The sequence below is a fragment of the Alexandromys fortis genome, unplaced genomic scaffold, assembly GCF_014885135.2.
Source record: "Alexandromys fortis isolate MF-2015 unplaced genomic scaffold, M_Fortis_MF-2015_v1.1 scaffold_99, whole genome shotgun sequence".
NCBI classification, from domain to species: Eukaryota; Metazoa; Chordata; class Mammalia; order Rodentia; family Cricetidae; genus Alexandromys; species Alexandromys fortis.
The window spans coordinates 1,915,746-1,934,360 of NW_026067982.1; the positions used below are offsets into that span (position 1 = coordinate 1,915,746).

At 41.5% G+C, this 18,615-nt stretch overlaps 1 protein-coding gene across 9 annotated transcripts in view; it reads right to left on the bottom strand.

The window, feature by feature from the left end:
• Positions 1–18,615, bottom strand: part of Rad51b (RAD51 paralog B) — a 599,994-nt gene that overhangs the window by 260,835 nt on the left and 320,544 nt on the right. The gene's annotated exons all lie outside the window — the stretch shown is intronic.

An 18,615-nucleotide genomic window follows, 5' to 3' on the forward strand; every position in this document is an offset into this window, starting at 1 on the left:
CCCATTGCTGCTTATGAGTATCATGGGTACATGGCCTGATACTTCTGTGATTTCCTCAACTTCCCCAGTCAGTTTCTACTGAATGTTGTGAGATCCCCCATTTGATGATGTCACCTATACTGGTTGCTATTTTCCAATCTTTCATTTGAACAAGCAGCACAGATGGAACACTTAAGAGGTGACCCTTTAAATATCTGTGACTCCCTAAAGACGTCCATAGGGACAAAATGACCAATTTAAAAAAAGAAAACCTAAACTGGATCACATCTTTCATTATTTGCTGTACACAATACACACTGCAAGTTGTTTGCTTTTTAATCTGTTTCCGTCTCTTTCTCACACTGGCTCACGTCACAGATACAGAAGGACTGGTATGTTTTCTCATTGACAAGCAGGTGGCACATGCCTATGTCTCCCTGAATTTGAAGGAAAAAAGTCGACCACGGATAAGGTGATGGAATAGACCAAATATGAATCTCTAGGGTGAGTTGTGAAAACATAGTCCCTGGGAAATGTTCTGCAAGTCTAGATCAGTCTCTGTGAGGCTCTAAATGTGTGGTGGAAACAAAAGGAGGGTGGACCTGTCCGAAGTTAAAACCAAATGACTTTAAAATCAGTTATGTGTATGAGTCCTTCAGGCTTTGAGCTCTTTCTCAAGAAATCACTAATACTGAAATGCTTTAATTGTTTTCTGATAGGTGTATTTACTCATACAACTAACTAAAAAATCATACTTAAGCAGTGGTCTTATAGAACTTGATTTTAAAAATCGACACAAATGAATTATTTGTAAGCTCAGCGAATTATGAATACTTTTTTTTTTTTTTGGTTTTTTGAGACTGGTTTCTCTGTAGCTTTGGAGCCTGTCCTGGAACTAGCTCTTGTAGACCAGGCTGGCCTAGAACTCACAAAGATCCGCCTGCCTCTGCCTCCTGAGTGCTGGGATTAAGGGCGTGCACCACCACTGCCTGGCTAAAAGATTTATTTGTTTATTGTCTATACAATTCTGCCTGAACATACACCTGTATGCTACATCTCATTCTATATAGTTGGGAGACACCATGTGGATGCTGGGAACTGAACTTAGGACCTCTGGAAGAGCAGACAGTACTCTTAACTTCTGAGCCATCTCTCCAGCAAATACAAACTTTTAAGGCATATAAAGGTAATTGAGAAAAGATTTTCTCAATAATTTCAATACAAATCCTCCTAGCATGACTAAGTTTTAGAAAATCATGAATGATTAGAATAGTGAGACACAGGGACAACTCTGGACTCTGAGAGCAAAATCTTAGCAACAGCACTAGTATCTGGAGGCCCCGCAGTAGCCTTTATACAGTTACAGAGGAAATCATTGCGGTTCTTCACTGAGTTCCTCCAAATAAATTTTTATGCATATCTTAAACCATGGTGAGTTATCATAAAGAGCCTCTGAGGGCCATGAAAGGATGGCCTCTGGTGACAATAAGTTAAACAAAATTCACAAAATTTTGCTCCTCGCCGCTTTTCTTTACATAGTAAAATTTTGTGTACAATGTTACATTTGTAAAACAAATTTTTGATGGGTAACATTTTAAATAAAAGTAGTGACATATCCCTGTCCGTTGAAGTCTCCAAGGGGACAAGTTCCCTCAGAGTCAGGTTAGAGAGACCTGTTTGATGTCGCTGTAGTAATCCCCGAATCAAAACCACCATTTGGCCGTTGTGTTCTCAGGCTCCTCCATGCTGGACACTGAGATTGGTTTCCTGGACGAGGAAGGTCCCACAAAAGAAAAGATTAAAAACAACTAGAAGACGATTATTCCTTTGTGACGCTTGCCTGAGAGGCTGAAATCTGAGCGGACTGCAGCTCAGTTTCCCTAATGAATTCCTCTGCGGCTGTCAAGCGGTTAATTCTCCACATTTCCTACTGCCCTGATTATTAAAAAAAAAAAAAAAAAAAAAAAAAGGAAAATAGGCTGGCCAATATAAACATCAAAGGCACTCCTACTTCTGTAGGCTTCAGATAGTCTCCAGAGATGGATTGTGGGAACAAAAGATTGGGGGCTTTGTGGGGAGGATGTTTTCCTCTGGGAGACAACGGGCCAAGTCCACCAGACAATGCTACTGCCGCATTCTGTGGTATGCAACTAGGCAGCAAAAGTTTGCTCAGAGAGGCTAAAGATGGCCCTGGCTTAAGCAAGACAGTTTTTATTGAGTGGCAATGTGGAGGATGGTAGTGACACCCTCCCAAAAGGGAGTCTTGTTGCAGACGTGCTCCATGGGGCCTCAGAGTGAAGAGCTGAAGAGGGAGGGGTGGGTTGGAGGAGGGAGGCCATTTGAGACACTTAAAACCAGCAGAGCTTTTCATTTCCTGAACCTAAAGCACATAGCTGTTTGTGGTATTCACTGGAGTGTGATGGGTTTTTTTTTTTTTAATTTTATCTTCTGCCAAGCTTGTGGACCCCACAAAAGATTGACTATAAGATTGCTCTGAAGTTAATAAGATGAGACTGAATGAGAAAAATGGAAATGCATATGTTTGGGATGGGAGGAGAATGAACAGGCTGAATAGAGTTCATGTGAAATGATCCAGGGGTTGTACTTGATTGCGAACATTATATATGCCAATACTGGCACTTGGCTGCTGAAAACCCTACTGCAATTTATGGTCAGATTAGCAAAAAGTATAGTGCTCAGAGTGAGGAAAACATACAGTCACACTGTGCTGGGCACTGTCTGACATTGCCAGATGGGTGCCAAGTTTTAAAGCATATACAGAAAACCTGGGGCATAGCAAAAGCGTCACGGGGGGAGAAACGGTATGGGAAGTCATGACACATGAGGAATAAATGCAGAAAGTAGGGTTGCTGCTTCAGCTAGGAAGAAAGAAGTAATTGGACTCTATAGCTACCTTAAACAAGAACTAGTTATTCTGTGGAAGAAAGAATAAACTTATCTCCATAAGAATTATGTAAGAACTTTTTTCTCCTTGTAATTTAAACGGCCCCCAAATGGAATAGACTGTTTTGTATAATGGTTACTTTTCCATCATGGGAAGGGCTAGGTCTAAAGAACATAGCTCAGTGATGTTATAGCTGAAAACTCCAGCAGTATTTAGAAGCTGGTTTTAGCAGCCATTGAATTCTCTTTCTCTTTCTTTCTTTCTTTCTTTCTTTCTTTCTTTCTTTCTTTCTTTCTTTTTTTCTTACTTTCTTTCTTTACTTTTAACCTTCCCCCTTTTTATTTAAAGTAGATTTTTTTCTTACATCCTATATCCTGATTATGATTTCCCCTCCCAACTTATCCTTCCCTTCTAGATTTACCACATTTGTGTCTCTCATTAGAATCCAAACAGGCTTCTGAGGGATAATAATAAAATATATAATAAGAGAAAACAAAAAGTTACACATTGGACAAAATAAATTGAAGGAAAAGAGCCCAAGAGAAGGCACAGGAAGCAGAGACCCACGCATTCACATACTCAGGAATCTCATCTAAACTAGAAACCATGATATAACTAAAGGGCATGGTGCGGACAGGTGCAGGCCCCATGGATGCTGCCTTGGTCTCTGTGAGTGTATATGTGCCTTGATCAATTGATTTAGAGAAGCTGATTTTCTTCATCTTTCTCCATCCCCTCTGGCTCTTACACTCTTTCTGCCTACGGGCTCCCTGAGCCCTAAGATGGAGAGATTTGTTGGAGACATCCTGTTTAGAGTTGAGTGTTCCAAGGACTCTCACTTGCTACATAATGTCTGGCTGTGGATCTCTGTATTTGTTCCCATGTACTGAAGGAAAAAGTTTCTCTGATGATGGCTGAGCAAGGCATTAACATGAGTATAGCAAAATGTCATTCAAAGTCATTTTACTTATAGGACATGGGGCGGGAGGTAGTTACCCTAGGTCCCTGGGCTATCTAGTCTCAGGTTCTTGGTCACACAAGCAGTATTGGGTATGGATTTATTCCTGTGGTGTGGGCCTTAAGTTAGACCAGATATTGGTTGGTTACTCCCAAAGCTTTATGCCACTATGTACTAGTATCTTGCAAGCAGGACGCCACTGCAGATCAAAGGGTTTGTGGCTGGGTTGGTGTTATCTTCCTGTAGAGTACCTTCCTGTACCAACGACTCTAGAATGTAGGGATGAAGGTTCTATGTAGGCACCAGCTCATCTTCTCTAGGTTCAATGAGGTTGTATAGGTGTTGTCTTCAGCAATGGGGTCTTGCTGTCAGTTTTTTGGAGAGCAAACTATAGTCTTCGCAACAACCTGGATTGTTTGGGGATTCCCATAGGATCCCTTTGATCAGCGACTCAATGCTGGTATAAACCAATCCGGGTACTTGAAGTTTCACTTGGGGACAAGAGACGGCCAGCTGACTCTGTCTACCCCATTATTTGATGATTTCATTTATATTGCTTTCATATGTGTATGTGATTTAGGAAGATTTTGCTGAATTAGGTTTCCATACTACCAATCAAATGCACCTCAATTTTACCTGCCTCTCTCCACATTCCCTCACTTAACCTCCTCTCCCCTTCTCCTTGTTAAGGTTACTATTGCTGTGAAGAAACACTGTGACCCAGGAAACGTGTGGAGGCAAGGGTTTATCAGGCCTAGGCTTCCACAGCACATTTCATTGTCAAAGGAAGTCAGGACAGGAACTCAAGCAGGACCTGGAAGCAGGAGCTGATGCAGGAGTCAAGGAACAGTGCTGCTTACTGGCTTGCTCCTCATGGCTTGCTCAGCCTGCTTTCTTATAGAAGCCCAAGGATGGAACCACCCACAATGGGCTGGGCCCTCCCTCATCAACACTAAGAAAACACTCTACAGGCTTGCCACCTGCTGGATCTTTCTGAGGCATTTTCTCAGTGGAGGTGCTCCTCTCTCTGATGACTCTAGCTTGTGTCAAGTTGACACGAAACTAGCCAAGACACCCTCCCTACTTGATCCTCCCATTCTAGCCATCCCATATCCAACCATACTTATCTGTCCCTCTTTCCCTCACCTAATGAGATCCACCTGTGCCCTCTATTCCCTTGCTGTGGTTCTGTGGATTGTAGTTTGGTTATTAACGACTTAACAGCAAACAGCCACATAGAAGTGAATACATACAGTATTTGCCTTTCTGGGTCTGAGTACTTTACCCAAGATTTTTTTTTCTACTGCCATCCATTTGCCTGCAAATTTCATGATGTCATTTTTTTTTTAGCGGCCAAATAATACTTCATTGCGTAAAGGTAGCACAATGTCTTTAGCTACGCTCCATTATAAACCCTCCATGAATAAAAAAAAAAGTAGAAAAAAAAAGAAAAAAGTTATGAGTGGTAACATAATTTTCTAAAGAGAGTGATCTGTACCCAAAAATCTGAACGGGATAACAGGAGTCAAGGAGGCGAAAACTAGAAGAAAAAACGATTACTCCATAGAAAAGGAGGAACCTGGACAGACGTGCTGGGGCACAGGAAAGCAAAGGTGAGGCAGTGGCAGGGCCATGTAGGACCTCATAGATTATGCGGTAATTTCTACATTTGTGTAATTTCTACCATATGAGTGTGCTGGGCTGTGATGGCTCAGACCTTTAATCCCAGCACTTGGGAGGCAGAGACAGGCGTCTACAAGAGCTAGCTTCAGGACAGGCTCCAAAGCTACAGAGAAACCCTATCTTGAAAAACCAAAAGCCAAACAAAGAAAAAAACACAAAAAAACTAACTATATGTGTGCAACTGGAAGTCAATGAAAGGCTTCAGACAAGGAAATGCTATAAAGCCACCAGGTAGGACTGCTATGATGAAGAGAGTTGAACAGGACACCTCACACCATTAGTGGTTCGTGAAATGAACCTGGATGACCATGTCAAGCATGAAAAGGAAAAGAAAATGTAACTTGAACCAGTGTCACGATGAATCATAGAGAGTAAAGACATATATCATTTCTTGAATGTTTTGCTGTAGACTTCCAGATACACAGTAACACACGAATCCACCAGTGCATGTCTGAATGCAGTTCTTCCAGTGGCTTACAGTGAACAAGTTCGAACTCACTGTGAGAGGGAAGCAGACGGAGACTGGGAGACCAGTCAGGTGCTCTGCAGGCAGAGTCGCACTTTCTGCAGAGAGCCATTTGAAAGAACTTAGGGTTTCATCTGAGGCGAACGAGGATGCCACTGATGACTCGGGGTTAAATTTCTAGCAATTATTAACTCAAAAAATGAATGAGCAAGCGCATGAGCAAATAAGTAATGAACAGGACAAGGCAAATCTAACTAAAATTAGAGTTTTCTTCTAAATTAACTACAGAAAGCACACATATTCTAACAAGCTAAAATTATAGGCACGTGTTTAGATTCCCTAGTTTTTACCAGACAAGGCCCAGGTCCCCATCCTTATACCCAAAGGGCACAAGGGATAAAAGCCTGCCAAAAGTAATTATGTGCCGAATAAACTAATAAGTGAAGCAAATTAAAATGAAAACATACTCAGACTTGGGGGAAATGAAATGTTCTATTTTTTTTTTAATTAAGGAAGGCAAACCAATTTAGAATAGTTTTTTTCTTTGAAGCTGTAACCAAAAGTCACAGTTTACAAAGCTGAAAAGGGACATCATCTCTATGACAATCACACTACTAAGCACTCTGACTCCTTTGGCTGCAGGGTATCTGGTGCTCCCACGTCATCTTTTGTCACACTGTTGATCTCATTTGTGCTCTGTTTACAGTTTTGCAAGAGACTCAAAGTTCTATGTTCACAGTGGTAAATACTGTACCTAATAAAGGGCGCAGGCAATCTTGTTTAAAAGAAAAGATATGATTTGTGGAGGAGATCTAAGAAACTTACAGCTCCAGAGCAGCAGAGTCTACAGTAATCCATTCATTGCCTTCTGGTCTGTAGTCTGTCTGTGGCTCTTTAATTATACCTGACTTGCTTCGTTCTGTTGCTGGTCCTAACCTATATCAGCTGCCTATTCAATGTTCACCCCCTCAAGGGCTTCTACTCTTACTGCAATGCTCAGAATGTTTAACAGTTCTCAATACAGTGGACACTGACTATTTCTTGACCAATCTACTAATAAGATGAAAACAGAGATCTCCTAACTTCAAGGACTAACAATTTGCTTCCTTCATTAAGCCACGTCAATCTTGAACACATTTTCTCCCTAGCCATCCTTGTCTTTCATTACAGAAGAGCCATTGCCTCTTTCCAAACTGAAAACATTTTCCACTGTAAGTTATACTTGCAGCTAGGATGTTGAAATACTCCTCCAGCAAAGATTTCTATCTGTGCTGCACAGGGGGAAAGTGTAGTGCACAAATTTAATTCTTTAAACAAATCCAGAAACTCTGCTCCTTGGGTCTAGACAGCCCTCTTAGCTGACTTATTTGTTTAATGTCCCAAGCCATTTTCCCTTGAGCTCCTGCTGGTGAGCAGTGCAGTGAACATGATCACACTGGGACAGACTGTTGCTGGCATAATGGGCGTGATCCCTATTATTCTAACAGCTAACATGCCATCCTACACAAAAAGAGCATTGAAAAGGTGGATACCGTCGAGAGGAAGCAGAGGTTAAGAAGCTGGAAGCAGTCTAAACAAATACATTACTCAGAAAAGCTCATTTCCCAGCACACTTGCTTCATCTTGGCTAGGTTAAACAGACTGGAGGCAAAGGGGAAGTGTATCACCTTTTTCTGTGGTCGATTGTCCATTTTCATTTTAAGATACTGTAAAAAAATGTCAGGTTGGTGTGTCCATACAGCTGTCACTGAACCGTTGTGGTAATCCTTTTGGAAGAAATACTAGCTACTGTTAAAAGAATTCTGAGTTCACCGTCAGTTTCTTTTCCCTTCCTCAGAGCAGTTCTGAGAAACCAAATGCTAATATTTCCCATCTATTGATGAGAAAACAAGAGAAATATGCAATTCTGTGCCAAGCCAACCGTCTGGATGCTGCTTGGAAAATATGGCCTAGATCATCAGTATGGATGCTCCTTGTTGTTTGTTGTTTGTTCGAGGAAACACAAACAACAGCAAAAAGATTAAACATAAGGTAGAAGGGAGTACTTTAATAATAGGGCCAATAAGGTCGTCCATGGAGCAGCACTGACATTCAAGCATGAAGCAACCGGGAAATGTCATGCTGGAAGGAGCTCTGAAGCATTGTCCGGAAGGAGACAGGGAAGAAAGGAAGGCCGGGGAACAGCATTATGTAACCCAGAAAGCTGGGGAAAGCATGTTGTATTCAGGTAACCACATGGAGCCTGTGAGGCTGGAGTGAAAGATTCACAGGGATCAGTGAGTGAAAAGTGGAATTCCACAGGAATGAAATCCACAAAAATGTTAGCTCTAAAAGGTAGGCATGAATTTAAAGTTTAGAAATATTCTGACAGCCTCAAAAAAAAAAAAAAGGAACTGTACATGATGTTTGGGTGCTACAAATCTGAGAACAAAGCAGTAAATACAGAAATAGGGAACTATAAACTGTCACTAAATTATCTGGCTACAAATCTTACTCTGCTATTTATTCATAAAATGATCCTATCTAAACTCCTGATTATGGCCCTCTTTGAATTCTTACAAAACTATGTATCTATAAAACAGAGATGGGGAGAAATGGCTTAGTGATTTGTTTGTTTTGTAATAGCAGCAACATAAAAGTTACAGATAGATCATTCAATCACAGCACAGAAAAGTTTGTTTGCAGAAAGGCCAAAACAGACTACTCAACAGTTTTGCAAGTTAACATCAAGTCCTCTTCAGGATTACAGAGGAAAGAGTATCCAAAAAGGCCTCATGAAAGGCTCCTCATGAACAGTGATTCTTGCTGTGTCCTCCTGATTAAGGGCTCATAAATAAAAGGACACAGCAGCTGACACTTATGATTAACCATGGTATAGTATTTCAAGCTATGAACAACAGGAGGGTTACTGGAACCAACAGAACTCTTATATTGGTTCAACATATGACCTTGGCTTTGTCTGGCCTGTAGGTGACCTGAATTGAAGAGAAATGTCTGGCTTAAAGTTTAACTGGGCATCTGAAATCCTATGTCACATGGCTGGAAGTCAGTAATGTTGCAATTTCTGGAACCTCCAGTCCTGTCAATGTGGTTGGAAGGTGTAAAGGTGAATTTGAAGAGAACAGTGAAAAAATAGTTAACTGGCCAGTCTCAGATGGCTCTTGAATAATTCCCAACCATTTGGAGCCAGTCTAAGCAAACCATGCTTACACAACCAAGGTAATTGTACTGCCTGCTATGGGCAGTACTTGCTGATCAAGTATGAGGACCAGAGTTTCAATCTCCAGAACCCATGTAAGGCTAGGCAGTGTGGCACCCACCTGCAATCCTATCGCTCAGGTCTTCCCCCTGGCAAGACTAGCTGGAATTAATGATTTCTGGGTTCAGCAAGAGACCCTGCTTCAATAAATAAAACAGACAGCAGTAAAGGAAGGCACCTGACATCAACTTTGGGCATAGAGGTATGCACACATATTCAAACATGTATACATACCACACACACATAGACATGCAGAAAAATGCTTGAAGCAATATGGCACTAACTAGTGATGAGTTTTTAGATAATTAATACTAAGAACTAATGAGATATATTGTTCCAAGGGGGAGGAGATTGTTTGAATCTTCCATTTTATAATTACTAATGAAATCTATAAAACCAAGCACACAAAGAACTTAAAACTCATCAGCTATTATTTAAATCAGTGGGAAAACATGCTACCTTCGAGAGATTATAGTTTATGATCTTGAGCAATACTGAGCACAGGGAAGATCTAAATGAATATTTGTTCTATTTAGTCAGTTACTTACAAGGAATAAAACTGCCTTTGTAAAAATGGTTGACAAAATTTTAATATGATATCCAAGAACAAAGAACACAATGACAGATTATGTGAATGAATGACCTCATTAATCACTTAATTAATACAGAAAGACAACTGTATGAGAATACTAGGACAAGCTGAGAAGGGATCCACTATCTAGGTCCATTGGATACCTCTCAAAGAAGAGCTGAGAATCGCAGGCAGTGCCAAGTAATACTGTCTCTCCAGCTGGACTCCCTATGCAGAAGAGGTAAGAGGCCAGCCTTCTGAACTGGGGACTGTTAACCTCCTCTGAACCGAATGTAAATGAAAGGGGCTGATCTCAGGATCATCTTTCCAAGAAGACCAATAAGCCCTTCTGTTGAATCCAATTACTCTGAGCAAATGCTCTGTTTTCTAGCTAAAAAAAAAAAAAAAAAATGCACAGGTACCTTTCATAAAAAATGTATCATCGATTAGTGGGAGAAGGAAACCTGAAACACAACATCACTCCACTTTTAAAAATATCAATCTAGATTTAGAGATATAAGAGAGGTAAGGCTTGATTTTTTTCTGTAAGGAATAAACAGTAAACCACATCTTTCTGTTTAATATCGCATCTCGAGATTAATTCTAATAAAACTTCTTCAAACAGATAGCAAATTTTATCAATGAATAGAAAAAATAGAATCTGTATTTTATTCATAAATCCATAATTGCCACTAAAGAATTCAGTAATTTAGTTTGTTTCTCTTAAGAACTGAAATGAATGGCAATAAATGTTGTAAAAGGGGGTAAAAACCCATTATAAAAAAATCTGTACTGGATGGAATGAGCAAAATTACCAGTCATCAGTCAGACCCACTTGAGAATTTAATGAGCTACCTCTGGAAACAGAAGAATGGGAAAGCACGTTCCTATGTTCTGATGGCTACAGTCCAGGTGTTAATTCTGACCTGATAAATTAGTCAACTGATTAGGCTTTGTGGAGTTTATTGTGTGTGTATTACATTATAATAAAACTAACTGAGAATTGGGGGTGTAGCTCAGTGGTACACATAAACACACAGCCAGGGAAGGTAAAATATGACATAACATCAGAGCGGTACATGGAAGCAGAGAGTAAGGACAAAGAGTTCTGCCTAGAAGTCCAGTGATGTCTCATCAAGGAGCTGTGAGCATACAAGTGTCACCTAGCAGAAGGAATGAAAGGCACACCAAGAGAGGGAAGTCAATCAGGACACCGAGGTGGTAAGACACATGTCTGAAGCATAGGCACATGGAATGGGGTGTTGGAAGTTGATACTAGAGAACTAGGCTGAGAAAAACCTTGCAAAGCAATCTAGTGAATCAGGATTCTGTCCTTCACAGAGCTTGATTTTTTTCTAGGCAGACAACTCATCCCATCTTCATCTTCCTAACAGACAGCAACATCACACTACATTTTACTAGCCTACTGCTGGAAAGAGTGTCAGAGTGCGAACTGTTTTTCTGAAGGCATCGATTCATGCATCACACTCTCAATACATCAATCAGAAGTAATAAATGGTCTATAGGAAAGGAGATCCATGGACAAACCTAATACTGTTGCCTTCAGAAGTGCTTTGAAGTGACCTTTCTTTAAAAACTACTCTTACAGAGAGGATGAAGGGGCGGGATGAGAAATAAGTACCATTCATAGCTCTACTTTTTAATTTTCTAGACAATATGCCACTCAATGGGACCATGGGACTCTGAAGAAATATGAGAAAGGAAAACTCAGAAAATCCTGATATATTAAAGTCCATGATGTAGTAAGAGGGAAAATATGAGAAATAATATAGACCACACAAGCCCATCATTATTAGGAGAATGAACAGTAAAATCTTAACGTATCCATTGAAAGTATTTGAAGGACCATGTACAAAAGCATGCTAATAGCAATTGTGTTGAAAATTACGGGAGACTTTTCCCTTCTCTCCATAATATATTTCTTAAAGGTTGGAATTTTAAGATTATGTATTACTTTTACAAACAGGAAAACATATGAAAGGTCACTTTAATTTAAATAAAATCTCTTGACGGTGGCCTGTAATCACAGGGGCTGTGGGAAGGCAGATAAATTAACTAAGCGGTTCCATGTGACAGTCACCACTAACGAGCAGGTTCTACGCATTTCCATGTGGTCGATAGGACATACTGGAACAGGGGTTTCAGTTTAGCGGGCGAGGCTCACCTACTGTGCCTCTCCCATCCCCGATAGCTTACCGCAGAACACGACTTGGGAGCTTGCAAAGATGCTGTTCTCGCTTTACAGTTTTAAGCATGATCATTTGCGCTAGCAGCCAGTCTCAAGATGCGGCGTTTGTGAGGAATACATCTGCATGTGGGGCCTGCACGATCGCAGTCTCCGAGGAGCACCAAACCCAAACTGCGAACGCAAGAACTTCAAGTACTCAGCACGTCAGCTGTTCTATTTGCCTCATAGAAACTCTGAATTTAAGGTAAAGCGGGTAATGCTCCATCATGTAATTATCTATGCCCTTCAGTGAGTACCCGTCCACATTGTTTCAGACGGATTCTAAACAGAACACTGGCCTCATGAGGTAGCCTAGGCTAGACACCACCCTTGCACTTTCTCTTTTTGGTTTTCACCTTGGAACAAAGATTGGGGGAAGGCAAGAAAATACAGAGGGAATGTATCCCAAGTCAGAAATTAGAGGGGAAACAAACAGTTATAAACAAAAAGAAAAGCAAACAAAGAACTATTCAGAGTTCTACCACCATGTGCAACATTCTTACTACGTGGATGTGTAGGCTTCCAGTATTTCCAATTGTTCTCTGTGGTCCATTAGAGCTGCTTCGAGATGACTCACTTACACGGCTCTTCAGGGATAAAAGCCAAGAATGTTTTTTCACTGTACCTGGAAATTCCTTCCTTCTGACTCACCTGTCTTTCAAAATGCCCAAGTATTATAAAGAAGAAAGCTTTAAATACAGCTCTTAAAATGTTCTATTTTATTTCCATTCATAAGCAAAGCAAACAATAATCTTTAGAGAGGCAACCTTACTATGAAAATGACCGTCAAAACTCGAATGTCTCTAAGATTTTAACTTAGAAATAATTCTATTTTTTAAAATAGAAGTATAACCAAGAAGTGAAGAATTTGGATTAATAGGTTATCAGATGAGGGTTAGCAAGTAAACACCCCTCCCAATTAGGAGTTAAACAAACTAAATATAAAAATAGATTTATGTCATTTATTTTATCTGTATGAGTATTTCGTCTGCATGCATGACTGTACACCACATACAAGCCTAGTGTCCACAGAGGTCAAAAGAGGCATCAGGTCCTCTAGAACTGGAGTTACAAGCAGTCATGAACCACTATGTGGGTGCTGGGAATCAAAGCCAGGTCCTCTGCATAAGAAGCAAGTGATCTCAATCACTAAGCCATCTCTCTAGCCCCAGAATCAAAGTAATCTTGGACTCATAAACTAACATTATAACCTGGTGTAAGACTCAGTGAGAGAGGGAAAAGGAATATGGACCTAGAAGAGGAAGGCTCAGGCAGCAGCCATTCGCTAGAGCTTGCTGCCTGCGCACAGACCTATTTCCTCCTCTTCCTAGACACAAAGACAGGCCACAGCCTCTAATTCCAATAGCCATGTAACTTCCAAGCAATGCAGTGTGGGCAGGAAGGGTGTATCCCCTATACTCTTTGCATCTGCTTTCTTCAGAGTCTTTCTTCACACGCTCTCTTCTTCCAGTGTAACTACGGGGGTTATGTTTTTAAAGTGGAAGAGTCACAATTTGAGATGTCCATTCTGAGAATTACTGCCTAGAAAAGAGTCTTCCACCAATCATGACTGATGGCATTTGATTAAACTTCACCTGAAGTAGAAATAACTTTGTATGTACTAAACCACTGAATTTAGGGGAACGGATTACAAGGGCAAGAGTTGTAGGCTCCTTGATGGATGACAAATGGCTCAGCCATGTGGGCAAGGCAATAGTCTATACAGTTTTGGATCTGTCTGTCTTCATGAGCCAAGCTTTGCTAGACAAATGCCAACACATGCTACATTAGCTTCTGCTGGAACTCTTCCTCTACATGAATTTCACCAGGTTAAGACTATCAACTGACATACAGAATCATGAATATTTTAGAAAATAACTCATGAAAAGATTCAGGACAACACAAATGCCCATGCAAGTCTGGAGAGGATTTTGATAGCATTTTATTAGTGGACCATAATTCAAAAAAATTAAGGCATATAATTCTGCATGAAGAAAGGGAGTGTGGAAAAGAGGAAGGAAGGGAGGGAGGAGAAGAAAAAGGGAGATGGGGGACAAAAGAGGGAACAAGAGGAGGGAGAGAAAACAAACTAACACCAAATCTTAAAAATCCTGAAGTTTTACATACATGTTTCTACTTAATCTTCACAAAAAAATCCATGTGGTTATTATCATCATATTTTTTGTTAAAGGGGTATCTAAGGTTCACAACAATTAAATGGTCAACTCAAGAGTTCTTCATCTGAACAGTGGCTGGACAGCATTGAGCCCTAATCCAGCCAGCTCAGGGTTTACACTTGCTCTCCCCTTGCTATCTAGGTATTTGCACACATCCCAAGAGAGCTGACCCCAACACACTTCCTGAATGTTCCCCCAGTGCTGACTGCCCTGTGCCCTACTTATCTAAGTCCATGGTTAAGAAATACAGTATGTTTGCCCAGAAGATGGCCTCTTCCAGTTCACTTGGGGAAGAACTCATTTCCACAGGACACATCCCCTTCATCCCACAGCAGGTGGTTAGAAGACTGAAGATTGCTCTGGCTCTCATTTACGGTAAACACACCACACGCGCGCGAACACACACACATACACACACACGCACACACACACACGCACACATGCACAGTGCACTCATGCTTAGTCATCTTCATTTTGGGTTACCTGGTCTTTAAAGCAGCTGACCTATTATCAAAAACTGGCATATGCACAGGGGGGGGGCATACAAAAAAAATTCGATTGAAGGGAATATTAAAACATTTACAGTACTTGTATATTATCTGCTCAAGTAAATCTTGCCACCCTTAAATGCAAACGTATTTGTCTATCATATGTTAAACATTCATTACCTTTTGAGATAAAGTTGGTATAAACTAGTAGGCAACCAACGGAAAAGCATACAGCAGATAAAGTTGTAGAAAGTCAGTTGCTTACACACTCTATCGCTGTCAATTTAGCTTTGGAAAAATTCTCTCTTATAGGAGAACCTCTGAATCGAATCCGCGAGATGGCCGGAACAGTGGTTGTGCAGAAGGCCAGTCCCTCGGGACCACACATCAGATGTGTGGCTTCTCATTACCTTTTCACCTCACCTACCATATTATCATGGCAAAATACTTCACAGTGCTCCAGGGCTTGGCAATCTATAATGTACGCATAATTATATTCCTTAGGACGGGATTGGGGCTAAGTGAAAAAAAAAATACAGGTACTACTTAAGAGCCAATTGCTCTTCGTAGCCATGACTGAAGAACAGGATGCCTAACTTCTACTCAGTTTTTCCAGTGACTCAGTGTGTAATTCTGAGGGCCCAGCCCTTTGATCTTTAGTTCTCAGTCTATAACCAGAGCGTTTTAAATTGTGCACCCACTCCTTTTGTAGGTACCCCTCCAGCTTCTCCTGCCCTCCAATGAAAGCATCTACATTCATGGAAAATTGTTGCGGGGTGATTTCCTATGACCTCCTTTCTAGTATTTCATCTGCTCTCCTCTTACAGCCAGGAACACTGCAGCGAGATCACCACTGCACACAAGCACAACTGAAGCCACAGGCTTAAGATTTCACTGTTGAAGGGGCAGGCCGAGAAGGAACAAGTCCGGCTTTAATACCACGAATATCTCCAGTTACCAAATGTGGGCTGAAAGAATACAAAACACTAGGAGAGATAGAAAGGTCCTTGGTGTTCCTTCAAAGCCTCCCCGTGGGGCTGAGAGTTCTTCTTTGAGTTTCCAAAACAGAGCGTCTGGGCAGCCTGCACACCTGGAGTGCATTAGTAGGCCTTTAGACTCAAGGTGAAACCGGGTACATTTCACCTAGATGATTCCCACAATCCACTCTCGTAAAAGCTCACAGCAATTTCTCAGCTTAGGAACTGGCACGCTATTCATGGAGTGTTGAACCCAGGGATTACCTCCCAGAATCCTGGATAAATCCCACTGTTCGTCTGTCTAAACACACTTTCATGTTGATTATCTAGGCTCAAGGAGACGTTCATTTTGCTTGCTGTGGCACGGGGTCAAGACCAAGACCCACCCTCAAACTCAATCATTCTCCCAGCTCTCTGGAGAGGCCCTGGCTCTCCCCCTCTCAGCAGCAGCATGCTCACCCAAGTGCAAAGCAAACGTCTCTGCTGTCTGCTTCTCTTTCCTCACTTGCCACTCTGAGAGATCCTCGGGCTTCTTATCCTGCCATTTCCCCACGCCGTGCCACAACTTGTCCTGAGAAGTCTTACTGTGGTCACCAGCGAGCGCCAACTTTCCATGGTGGCCAGAATGGCAGCTCCAGCCCAGGGCAATCCTTCACCTCCCCACATTCTTTATCTGTGCCCTGGACTCACCCAGTCACTGCAATGGCTGTTACCTCACACTTGCTCACAAAGCTGACCCTCCCCACGGCTACCCTGGAGAAATAGAGCATGAAGGCCACAGTCTTTGGAGCCAGACACTCTGGTTTGGCAGTCTGGCTCTGATGTCCACTGCCTACGATGCTGTGCAAATGGCAAAGGGCTACTCTGCCTCCGTTTGTTTTAAGGATGGAGTATATGATTGTATGGTTAGCTGTGGTCAACTTGGCACACACATAGGCTCATCTGAGAAGAAGGGACCTCAGCTGAGAAACTGGCCTGTAAGCATTTTATTTTTATTTTTTTGATGTGGGCCCAGGGCAGGTGGTTCTGGATGCTCTAAGAAAACAGGCTGAGCGAAGCGTGGGGAGCAAGCCCATAAGCAGAATTTCTCCACGGTCCTGCTTCCAGGCGTCTGCTCTTAGTTCCCGCCCTGACTTCCCTCAGAGACGAGCTACCATGGTCAACTGAAAGAAACCCTTTCCTCCCCAAGTTGCTTTTTGTTATGGTTTTTATCAGAGCAATAGAAACTCTAAGACAATGGCCTTATTGTCTTGTGAGTTAACCGAAATGTAAAGGTCTCAGGAGTGACAGGCGTGGTGGCACACGCCTTTAATATCAGCACTTGGGAGGCAGAGGCAGGTGGAAGTCTGTGAGTTTGACAGCCTGGTCTACACAGTGAGTTCCAGGACAACTAGAGACACATAATAGAAAGACCCTGTGAAAACAAAACCAACAAAGGTCACAGGAACATGGTGAGGGTATGGTGACAACTTCATAATCAAATTCAAGTCCTTCCTATAGCTAGGCTGCTCCTCTACCATTGGCTACTTTACAACCTCCTCCTCTAACGGTGGGCAGGATGATCTCATATTCCCAAACCACATTTATCTGGGGTAAACTGAGTCACTAGTGAGCAAGCTGTAGAAGAAATAGATTGGCACTGGGTTGACTTGGAAATGAACAAGACGATGTTCCCTCCACCGTGTGAATTCCATCCAACAAAGCTTTCTTACACAGCTCCAGCTCAGAGTTTACTGAGAGCTGGGGCGGTTAAGGTGGTTAGTATTCTGTGTCTTGATGCCTTACGCCAAAGTAAGAGGTAAACTAAAATCATCTGCCTCAGGACTAAGGACCTCTGCTCAAAGTGCTTTGAATGTTTTGATTTTTAAAAAAAATGAGGAGGGAATTAAATTTCAAATATTTCTTTTTAATTGGGTTCATAAAATGTATCCTAGCAAGGGAAAGTCTTGACAAAAGGTGCTTCATCCTAAAAACAATCCTGAAGTCTAGGGCTAGATAAAAAAGAAAATAACAAAAGAAAAATCTACCACATAGCACTTACAGGAATGAAATCACAAACCAATAAGCAGTAATTTAATTGGCAAAGGAATGTGTAATATATACACAAAGCGGCCCCTGTATCTCTAAAGGACTAATGTAGGAAGGAGGCACCTTAGAGCACTTTGCACAAAAGTGGCACTAATTTTACCTGTTCTTGGTCAAAATGCCAACAGGCACACACCCTTCCACAACCCTTGTACAATCAAACCCTGGCATTCACTGTGATTCAGACCAGAACAGCGGTTTTATCTCACCTCTCCATCGAAGTGTTTCTTACTCAGCTTCTCCAACATTATTAAATACTCTGCCCTATTTCCAGCCTCAAAAAATTCTGCTTCACCCGAAAAAGTGGGATAAGATGGTTGTAGTTTAAACAACCTCAAATACTATCAGCCAGGAGCCACATGAAATCAGAGGCAATGGAACTGGTGCAGTAAGAGGAGGGTCTGGAGGAATGCCCTCCTCAGTTCACCTCACCTTCTGCCAATCTGCAACATGCTAGCTATCAGCCAACACAAGGAAGCCAAACTCTCCAAATCAGCCTAAAAATTCCTTTGTTAACTTAATGCAACAAGGAAAAACTTAAAAGACCCTACCACCAAACTTTTAAAACAGAAAAATCTGAGAAGGAATACGGTTCAACCGACTAACCATTAGTCCAATTACTTGAACAACCAAAGACTTGCATCCAGTTTCCAATGGCAGCTACTCAAGTGACTATTTGCAAATAGTTAACTCCCTTCTTTGTTCCTGAAACTGGCTAGAAAAACAAATACAGAAACAAAAGAAAGCATGCCCAGCATACTGCAAGGCTGGAAGGGTAAACTAACAACAAACCTGCTAAGGCATATTAGTCTTCTCTTC